Source organism: Thunnus thynnus, chromosome 20, assembly GCF_963924715.1.
Source record: "Thunnus thynnus chromosome 20, fThuThy2.1, whole genome shotgun sequence".
In the NCBI taxonomy this organism is placed as follows: Eukaryota; Metazoa; Chordata; class Actinopteri; order Scombriformes; family Scombridae; genus Thunnus; species Thunnus thynnus.
Window position 1 is genome coordinate 13056693 of NC_089536.1, and position 8249 is coordinate 13064941.

The following is an 8249-nucleotide window of genomic DNA, read 5'->3' on the forward strand; positions in this document are numbered from 1 at the left end:
TCTCAAACACTTCTTAAGACTTCTTATAACTCACTTCCACGAAGACTTTCTCTTTGTTTTAAAGGATCCTGATTTAAATTACATTAATTTCATGCCTCTGTTTTTTGTTTTGTCTCAGTTTCACTTCTATCGTCACACTTTTGCTTCGTATATCTATTAATTTGTATCCTACTTTGTTTTTGTGGCATAGCTTATTTGACAAAATATGAAAAATCATTGCACAAGGTCCACATAATGGAAATTATCTGAAGTTTTCAGTCACATCTCTTGGAAAATATCTAGTAAGTGGCGCTTGTGTTAAGAATTTTTTTTGTCAAACTTCTGTTTCCAAAGTCAATAATGAATCCTCAAGCTAAACTTGAACTGGTACAACATAAACTATAATAGCCTTCAGTGTGATGTCACAATTTGTCAACAAAAAGCACAACATTTTGTTGTTATTTCAACATTGTACACTTCCCTCTGACTGGCAGTGTTGCTATTTCACTAATTGGAGCGCATCATGAGGGAAAAATACCTTTACAGCTTGATTAGTCAGCTAAAGTTGGCATCAGCAACAAGTCACTTTTTTATTGTAAATATGGAAATTAAAAATATTTGTCACATTATTTGACATAATAGTGTGTTTTCTTGGCATAAATGACTGGCCTTGATAAGTTATTCTGTGTTAAGTGAACCCAGATGATGGTTAATAACACACTGGATTTGCATCGATTAACAAAAACAAATAGCACTGATAACTATTGATTTGGAGTAACAACACATCAGTAGGAAAGTTCATAAGGGGGGAATGTTTTCAAGTTTTTGTATATTTAGGAAAATGCTCCCAGCAATAATTAGAAAAGTACAGAGTTTGATTTTTTCACACTTCTCCACAGAGCGGTGTGCAGCAACGTAACACTGTGAAAACATGAAGACTGTGGTCGTCGGCCTTCTGGCGTTGTTGGTTGTCAGTCAGGGTGAGTTAACAGCAAACCTGCATTTTAATAAAACTTAATAATATCCTCCTCAAACCCAGCCAAGACTCTGCAGTTGATTAATACCTGTAAATGTATGATGTGTTTCCAGTTTGAGCTCAATGTCAATCATTTGTGGCAGTGAGAATGCAGCAATAGTTTCATTTTACAATATTCGAACACGATTTTTTCTCTTTTTCCATGTGAAGCTTTGAGGTGCATTTGTGAAGGCCAGCTGAGCTGTTGAAGGTCGTTGGAGACCTGCCAAGATTTAAATGTCTGTGGCACCGTCAACATGTATGTTGGTCCCAGTAAAGTCTTGCAGTAGTCTTTACTAGGCATGTGCAGCAGCGTACTGAGGCATAAAAATCAGTCAAATCAGCCACCTCTGGTATGAGAACAAGAAGGAAACAACTTACCTGAACCAGTTCAGAATCATTACTTTCATCGAAAACTTGTCTAATGATCCAGTTTGTCTTTTCTGATGTTTTCACTGCTCCCAACTACTACAAGGTTTGCATGAGCTCAGGTGAGTGCATGGTGATGATTTATCCAGATGTATCATCTGCCTCTTGCTACAAGAGAAATCTGTGCAACAGATAAGTGAGTTTAATACAACACATCTTCCAATAAATGATTCAGTTGTCATGTAGTGTTTCATTTTTTTATACATCACTTGTTCCTCAATTTGTCCAATCATTTTCTAAAACTTGAATCTAATTGTTACACAGAAAGCTTTGTAGGACAGTTATTGTTTGTTTTTTAATAATTGAGCACTGTATGATTAAAGAGATGACACTTTCTCTAAGATTTACTGGGAATTAGTTTGAGCCATAGAAGAGACACACTTCCAATTCCCACAGACTTCATATTAAAGGCCAATTACAGGTATATTCACATTTTGGTTACATTTTTAGTGTGTTGCAGACTCAAATAAATCATTATTGAAAATGTAGACCTGTTTACTCATTTACTAGTTTATATCTATCAAGTATCAAAAAACAAACATCAAAGTCCCTGCACACGCAGTCAAATGTGATTTTATTTATTTTGGCTATAAATAGACCTCTTTCCGGACTGACACTCCTCTGTCTCTGCTGTTAAATCGTTTGCATGAACTCCCCGTTTCTTTACTTTTCTTTTCCTTTCATGGGAGTTGTAGACAGGAAACATGGGAGAGACCTTCAATAAACCTTTTTCACAGCAGACATTTTGACATACAGTAAAGAAAACACAGCTGCAATTAATAACATTAATGATGGCTGAATCCCACATAGTTCCTCCACATTCATGACCCTGGTATAGTGCATGATGGTTTACTTAAAAGGAACAGAGTCATGGTTAATGTTGTCAGTTCCACCTGTGCTTATGCTGTTATGAAAAGTCAAAGTGTTTGCTGTGAAAAAGGTTAATTCATTAGATTTTTAATTTTTTTATTGTATCAAAACACCATCCAATCAGTCTGGGGAGTTTGTGTTATGGTGGAGGGGATTGTCTGTATTTGAATGGCACATTGTGCCTTTAACAATGGTATTTTAGTTTTCATCAGCAGCATCCTTCTGTTGTTAAACATTACAGGCTAACTAAGCCTGTGGCACACATATTTCAGCTTCTCTCTGCTTGTTATCTGGGGACTGTTGATCTCAGACAGATAATTAGCCTGCAGACTTTTCTCTTTCCTGATCATATTGCACCATCTTGTGGTAGACAAGATTGCAGAAAGGCGTGTTAAAAAAGGAAATCCATGATGTTCACTAAACCAGTTCATTAATGCCTGTTTTTATTGTACAATTAGTTATTCATTAATGAAATGTTTTATTACTACTTCTGGGACACTTGTGGTCCCCAATAGTGAAAGTGTGTTTTCCTGACATCTTCATCTACCTTTATAGGTCATTCTGAGTTAATAATATACTGAATATTCAAAATTGATGGAACAGTTGTGCAACAAGACTGAATAAAAGAAGAAGTCAGGTCTCCACACAGCACACATTTGGGGTAACAACTATCCAGTAGGACAATTCATCAGGTAGTGTGTCTTTTTGTTTTTGGATTGTGAAATAAATCTCACTAATAATTAGGATAATATGTCTAATCTTCTCACACTTTTATTCATACAGACACTTGTGCACAGAGACGTGACGTGTTGTGAAAACATGAAGACTGTGATTCTTGCCCTTCTGGTGTTGCTGGTCATCAGTCAGGGTGAGTTAACATTCAGGATACAACCAGTGGTGGAAAGTAATTAGTACTGTAATTAAGTGCAATTTTGAGGTACTTGTACTTTACGTGAGTATTTCCATTTGATGCTACTTTATACTTCCACTCCACTACATTTCAGAGGGAAATATTGTACTTTCTACTCAACTACATTTATCTGACAGCTTTAGTTACTTTACAGATGAAGATTTGACACAATGGATAATATAACAAGCTTTTAAAATGCAACATATTGTTAAAGATGAAACCAGTGGTTTCTGACCTTTTTGGCTTTTGACGTCTTACAAAAAGCAGTGTGTAGTCGTGGTAACATTGCAGATGTCTATGAGTTGTTAACAGCTCCACCAAATAGTGATTTTTCCCTCTAAACTTCTCACATGGTTTCATTTCAATAAATGTTCAAATGATCCAATATTTCACGAAAAATCAAATATTTGAGAAAAATTCCAAAACTGAAAACAGATTTGTGTATCAGAACTTTGTTTTGTTTTGTTCTTCTCACGACCCATCAGATTTATCTGGTGACCCTTTGGAGGGGCCCGACCCCTAGTTTGGGAACCACTGGACTAAACTAGCTAGCTGTATATAAAGTAGTTCAAACTAGCTCCACCTCCAGCAGCTACAACAGTAACATGCTGCTTACACACTGATGCTTCAGTATTAATAATCTAATCATGTCATATATAATAATATATCAGTCAGAGGAACCAAACCACTACTTTTACTGCAATACTTGAACTACATTTGGCTGCTAATACTTATGTACTTTTACTTAAGTAGGATTTTTCATGCAGGACGTTTACTTGTAATGGAGTATTTTTACATTGCTGTATTGGTACTTGGACCTGAATGCTTCTTCCACCACTGGATACTCCCCAAACCTGCAGTTTGTTTGAAAAATTGAAATGAAAATGCAGCATTAGTGTGATCAGAATGGTGAAAAAGATTTTTTTTTTTTTTTTTTTTTTTTTTTAACCAGGTGAAGCCTTGAGGTGTTTCTGTGGAGGTGTGGCTAAGAACTGTCCACGCTCTGTAGAGACCTGCTCTGGATCAAACACTTTGTGTGGCAAAATCCTGTTGAGTGGTGTAAAAAGTAAGTATTGTGGTATTCACTTACTAGGCCTGTGCAGCTTAAGATGCAAAAGTCACTATATGGTGAACAACTGCCATTAGTATTAAAACAATAAGAAAAATAATACATTATCTAATTGTTCATTCTGTCTTTTCCATGTTTTCACAGGTATCCACAAACAGGGCTGTTTGTCAGAATTTGACTGTAGGATTTACAATACAGTAAAACACTTATCAATGGCCCTTTGCTGCGAGAGCGATATGTGCAACATATAAATGAACATCATCATCATTATTGATTTCTATAATAAAGAGCAATGTATTACAAGTTTAGCTGTTTTTCATTTTCACTTTTATTTTTGTCTCTCTTATTCATTCATCAGTAGTTTTTCTCCTTAAGATACATATCTTATATACAATCATTCTGTGTCTGATTAACCTGTAATATGTCAGTGCAAAGCTTAAACTGACCAAATCTAACAGATAAGTGAGTTTAATACAACACATCTTCCAATAAATGAATCAGTTGTCATGTAGTGTTTCATTTTTTTATACATCACTTGTTCCTCAATTTGTCCAATCATTTTCTAAAACTTGAATCTAATTGTTACACAGAAAGCTTTGTAGGACAGTTATTGTTTGTTTTTTAATAATTGAGCACTGTATGATTAAAGAGATGACACTTTCTCTAAGATTTACTGGGAATTAGTTTGAGCCATAGAAGAGACACACTTCCAATTCCCACAGACTGCATATTAAAGGCCAATTACAGGTATATTCACATTTTGGTTACGTTTTTAGTGTGTTTCTCAAATAAATCATTATTGAAAATGTAGACCTGTTTACTCGTTTACTAGTTTATATCTATCAAGTATCAAAAAACAAACATCAAAGTCCCTGCACATGCAGTCAAATGTGATTTTATTTATTTTGGCTATAAACAGACCTCTTTCCGGACTGACACTCCTCTGTCTCTGCTGTTAAATCGTTTGCATGAACTCCCCGTTTCTTTACTTTTCTTTTCCTTTCATGGGAGTTGTAGACAGGAAACATGGGAGAGACCTTCAATAAACCTTTTTCACAGCAGACATTCATGACCCTGGTATAGTGCATGATGGTTTACTTAAAAGGAACAGAGTCATGGTTAATGTTGTCAGTTCCACCTGTGCTTATGCTGTTATGAAAAGTCAAAGTGTTTGCTGTGAAAAAGGTTAATTCATTAGATTTTTAATTTTTTTATTGTATCAAAACACCATCCAATCAGTCAGGGGAGTTTGTGTTATGGTGGAGGGGGTTGTCTGTATTTGAATGGCACATTGTGCCTTTAACAATAGTATTTTAGTTTTCATCAGCAGCATCCTTCTGTTGTTAAACATTACAGGCTAACTAAGCCTGTGGCACACATATTTCAGCTTCTCTCTGCTTGTTATCTCGGGACTGTTGATCTCAGACAGATAATTAGCCTGCAGACTTTTCTCTTTCCTGATCATATTGCACCATCTTGTGGTAGACAAGATTGCAGAAAGGCGTGTTAAAAAAGGAAATCTATGATGTTCACTAAACCAGTTCATTAATGCCTGTTTTTATTGTACAATTAGTTATTCATTAATGAAATGTTTTATTACTACTTCTGGGACACTTGTGGTCCCCAATAGTGAAAGTGTGTTTTCCTGACATCTTCATCTACCTTTATAGGTCATTCTGAGTTAATAATATACTGAATATTCAAAATTGATGGAACAGTTGTGCAACAAGACTGAATAAAAGAAGAAGTCAGGTCTCCACACAGCACACATTTGGGGTAACAACTATCCAGTAGGACAATTCATCAGGTAGTGTGTCTTTTTGTTTTTGGATTGTGAAATAAATCTCACTAATAATTAGGATAATATGTCTAATCTTCTCACACTTTTATTCATACAGACACTTGTGCACAGAGACGTGACGTGTTGTGAAAACATGAAGACTGTGATTCTTGCCCTTCTGGTGTTGCTGGTCATCAGTCAGGGTGAGTTAACATTCAGGATACAACCAGTGGTGGAAAGTAATTAGTACTGTAATTAAGTGCAATTTTGAGGTACTTGTACTTTACGTGAGTATTTCCATTTGATGCTACTTTATACTTCCACTCCACTACATTTCAGAGGGAAATATTGTACTTTCTACTTTAGGGATGTGCAGAGAGCCCAGTATTTGTATGAGTATCTATATTTGTTGAGGCAGCAAAATTATTTATATTTGTAATTTTATTCGAATAAAAGTGGACATAGGCATAAAAATCCAGTTTTTGTTTTCATTGCGCTTTGAATTTTAGGATATTAAAGTGTTAAAATAATTGTTTAATAAGCTATCTTACAAAGGAGGTCCCCACATCAGGTCTCAAACTCTGGTCTCCCAGATCATATACAACTGCACTGACTACTGAGCTAAACCAAGTGCATCACCAACATGCAGAAAGACCTTATACACCCATAACACATAGACAGCACAGCATGTAACATGTAGAGAAGAACTTCAAAGGCGATTCTTGCTTTGCACTTTTCATTTATTGCCTATTTTTTACAACCTACATTTGTGGAAAGGAGAAGGGGAACAACATGTTATGGAGAGTCCCTTGTAAGCACTTCGCTTGTGTCTGTAGCTCAGCTTTATCTCTGGGGAACACCCCCAACTCCGGGAGTGATGTCCAAATAGGGACGTAACCAACCTGCACGCTGGTATCTGAGATGGGGTTTTTTTTCTTCCTGAAAACAAATAATTTTAATAATATTTGCATGAAATAAATGTTTGTAAAAAACCCACTATTTGTGCTTTGCCAAATGACGGATTTGGATTTGGGCACACCTCTATTTTACTTCACTACATTTATTTTACAGCTTTAGTTACTTTTCATTCTTACAAAAAGCAGTGTGTAGTCGGGGTCACATTTCAGATGTCTATGAGTTGTTAACAGCTCCACCAAATAGTGATTTTTCCCTCTAAACTTCTCACATGGTTTCATTTCAATAAATGTTCAAATGATCCAATATTTCACCAAAAATCAAATATTAGAGAAAAAGTCCTTGTGTACTTTTACTTATGCAGGATTTTTCATGCAGGACTTTTATTTGTATTGGAGGATTTTTACATTGCTGTATTGATGCTTTTACTTAAGTAAAGGATCTGAATACGTCTTCCACCACTGGATACTCCTTGAACCTGCAGTCTGTTTGAAAAATTGAAAATAAATGAATGAATGATGATGATAGTGATGTTTTTTTGTTTGTTTTGTTTTCAGGTATTTCCCAGCTGTTTCCCTTGAGGTGTTTCTGTGGAGGCATAAAACCATCCTGTTACAACTCTATAGAGACCTGTTATAGACCAAACAATGTCTGTGGCAAACTGATCTTTAATAATGGATTCGGTAAGTATTGTGGTATTCACTCACTTGGTCTGTGCAGCTAAAGACGCAAAGGTCACTATATGGTGAACAACTGCCATTAGTATTAAAACAATAAGAAAAACAATACATTATCGAACTATTCATTCTGTCTTTTTCCATGTTTTCACAGTTACCAAATACTACAGGGGTTGCATGTCATTAGGAGATTGTAGACTTTTTCGTGGATCTTGCTGCAACAGGGATCTGTGCAACAGATAAATGAGCATCTTCATTATGAATATCAACATATCTTACAATACATTAAAACTCTGCTGTGAGTTCTCCGGTATCCTTATAATAAAGAGCATTGTGTTAAAAATGTATCTGTTTTTCATTTTCACTTTTGTTGTCTCTCTTATTCATTCTTCAGTAGTTTTTCTGCTTAAGATACATATCTTATATACAATCATTCTGTGTCTGATTAACCTGAAACATGTCAGTGTGAAGATTAAACTGACCAAATCTAACACAAATGTGAGCTCATCCTATATTCACAATGTCCACTTTTACCATATGATCTTTCTTTACAGTTAATTAATCATTTAGTCAATTAAAGCTAATACAGGGTTTTTTTTAAAGCT

The 8249-nt window shown here is 35.4% G+C and overlaps 2 long non-coding RNA genes across 2 annotated transcripts; both read left to right on the top strand.

Annotated features, from left to right (window-relative positions):
• The first annotated feature begins 2877 nt into the window (after window positions 1-2877).
• Window positions 2878-4588, top strand: LOC137172320 (uncharacterized). Its single transcript, XR_010924943.1, has 4 exons — window positions 2878-2985; window positions 3077-3161; window positions 4156-4269; window positions 4417-4588. It is a non-coding gene; the product is annotated as an uncharacterized lncRNA (long non-coding RNA).
• A 1384-nt stretch (window positions 4589-5972) lies between these two features.
• LOC137172318 (uncharacterized) lies at window positions 5973-7997 on the top strand. The gene is made up of 4 exons (XR_010924942.1): window positions 5973-6079; window positions 6171-6255; window positions 7525-7650; window positions 7799-7997. It is a non-coding gene; the product is annotated as an uncharacterized lncRNA (long non-coding RNA).
• Window positions 7998-8249: the final 252 nt, after the last annotated feature.